Source organism: Gorilla gorilla, chromosome 4 (genome assembly GCF_029281585.2).
Source record: "Gorilla gorilla gorilla isolate KB3781 chromosome 4, NHGRI_mGorGor1-v2.1_pri, whole genome shotgun sequence".
In the NCBI taxonomy this organism is placed as follows: Eukaryota; Metazoa; Chordata; class Mammalia; order Primates; family Hominidae; genus Gorilla; species Gorilla gorilla.
The window spans coordinates 184,680,114-184,682,563 of NC_073228.2; the positions used below are offsets into that span (position 1 = coordinate 184,680,114).

General features: G+C 38.9%; 1 pseudogene; it reads right to left on the bottom strand.

The window, feature by feature from the left end:
- Positions 1–303: 303 nt before the first annotated feature.
- On the bottom strand, positions 304–1,236 carry LOC109026786 (olfactory receptor 2Y1-like; annotated as a pseudogene).
- Between the last annotated feature and the right edge of the window lie 1,214 nt (positions 1,237–2,450).

The following is a 2,450-nucleotide window of genomic DNA, read 5'->3' on the forward strand; positions in this document are numbered from 1 at the left end:
GTCCAGTATTCCCCAGAAAACGACAGCTCTAACAATCTCTTGAGAAAATCAACAAATATTGCAAAATATCCTGATTACAGATTTTGAGGACAGCAAAAATGTGAATGAATGACTGTATTATGCAATTTTTGTAAGATTACAATCACCACTGTTGATGACAACAATTTTACCTTCAGCTTGTATTTAGTACTTGCTTCATTTGTTTGTCAATCAATTTGGGCTGAAATCTGAAAATTATCCTTCCTGCCATTAATCCACTCTCCAAATAATTTCTATGACACAAATTCCAGGGATCATAATTTCTTAAACTGAATCCTTCCAGATCAATTTTCTAATTGCCCTCTTTACAACTTTGTTCCTCAGTGCATAGATTAGTGGGTTCAAGGTGGGGGCAACAATGGTATAAACAAGAGCAAGGACCTTTCCCTGAATCTGAGAGTAGTTACTCTTCAGCTGAAGACACATGAACATGATGGTTCCATAGAACAGCAAGACCACCATCAGGTGGGAGGCACAAGTCCCAAAGGCCTTCTGCCGACCTTCAGCAGACTGCAGCTTCAGCACAGCCCTGGCAATGCAGGCATAGGAGGTGAGGACGGTGCACACTGGAAGGGCAAGGATGATCACAGGAGCAATTAACATCTTCAATTCAGTTGGGCCGGTGTCCACGCAGGACAGCTTGACAATGACCAGGACCTCACAAAGGAAATGGTCCGCACGGCGGTGGCCACACAGAGGCAAAATGGTGGTTAGTGAAGAGTGAAAGAGAGAGTTGGCAAACCCAGAAAACCAGGACGAGGCTGCGAGAAGGTGGCAGGTCTGTTGGTGCATGATTGTAACATAGTGAAGGGGCCAGCAGACGGCAACATGACGGTCCACAGCCATGACAGCAAGAAGCACACACTCTGTGGAGCCAAGAGCCAAGGCTACAGAATACTGAACCACGCAGCCTACATAGCTGACCTTCTTACTCTCTCCCCAGATGTTCACCAGCATCTGAGGGACAATGCAGGTGGTGAAACACATGGCCAGAAATGAGAGCTTTCGGAGGAAGAAGTACATTGGGGTGCGGAGCCGGTAGTCCAGCAGGGAGACCAAGATGATGGCTGTGTTCCCTGTGAATGTCATGGTGTAGAACCCGGAGACAAACAGAGAAAGGATGAACTCAGCCTGGGGATATTCTGAGAAGCCAACTAAGATGAAGTCGTCTTCCCCTGAGCTGTCATTTATTTTCATCATCTGCTTATTTTGTAGCACTTGAAATAGAATCAAGTGTACTCTATCTATTGTCAAAACAAATTTTAAAAAGGAGTTAGTCAATTTTTTATGTAATATTCACTATGATTTCACAGGTTTGCAAACAAATCTACATAATAGGAATTCAAATTTCCTGGTGTAAAAAATTATTTAAATGGTTTAAATGTAAATCCAATGTTACAAAGAATGTAAAACTTAGAATAAAGTAGCTTTGTTTTATTATTATTACTGCTTAACACTTTTAGACAAATGAGCTCAAAACACTGTAAGAATAGTAAAGATAAAATAAAATAAATTTTATAGACCACCAGTACTACATTAAATAGATGTAGAAAGAGTGGACATCCTTGTCTTGCTCCTGATCTTACAGAAGAAGCTTTCAACTTGTCACCACTAAGCATGTTAGCTGTTAGCTTTTAATTTATGGCTTTTATTGTGTTGTGCTACATTCCTTCTATACCTAATCTATTGAGATTTTGTATCATGAATGGACATTGAATTTGGTCAAATACTTTTTCTGCCTCTAACATGATGATCATATGGTTTTGTCCTTCACTCTGTTCATGTGGTGTATCACATTTATGGATTTGCATTTATTTAAAAGATCAACAAAATTGACAAACCCTTAGCTAGATTAACTATGAAAAAAAAGACTCAAGTAAAATCAGAATGAAAGAGGGAACATTACAGTCAATATCACAGAAGTAAAAAAGGTTTATAAGACAACGCATGAACAATTGTACTCCAATAAATAGATAATCTAGAAGAAATGAATAAACTCCTTGAAACATACAACTCACCAGGACTGGATCAGCAAAAAATAGAAAACTAGGACAGACCAATAACTAGTAAGGAGACTGAATCAGCAATTAAAAACTTCCCAACAAAGAAAAACTCAGAACCATAAGACTTCACTGGTGATACTCTACCAAATATTAAAGATGAATTAAGATCAATTATGCTCTAATTCTTCAAAAAATAAATAAATAGGAAAAAACACTCACAAACTCATTCTATGAAGCTAGCATTGTCCTAATATCAAAGCCAGACAAAGTCACTAAAATAAAAGAAAACTGTAGAATAATCCTGATGATTATTGGTGCAAAAACCCTCAAAAGAAAATTAGCTGGGCGTGGTGGCAGGCTCCTGTAGTCCAAGCTACTCGGGAGGCTGAGGCAGGAGAATGGCATGAA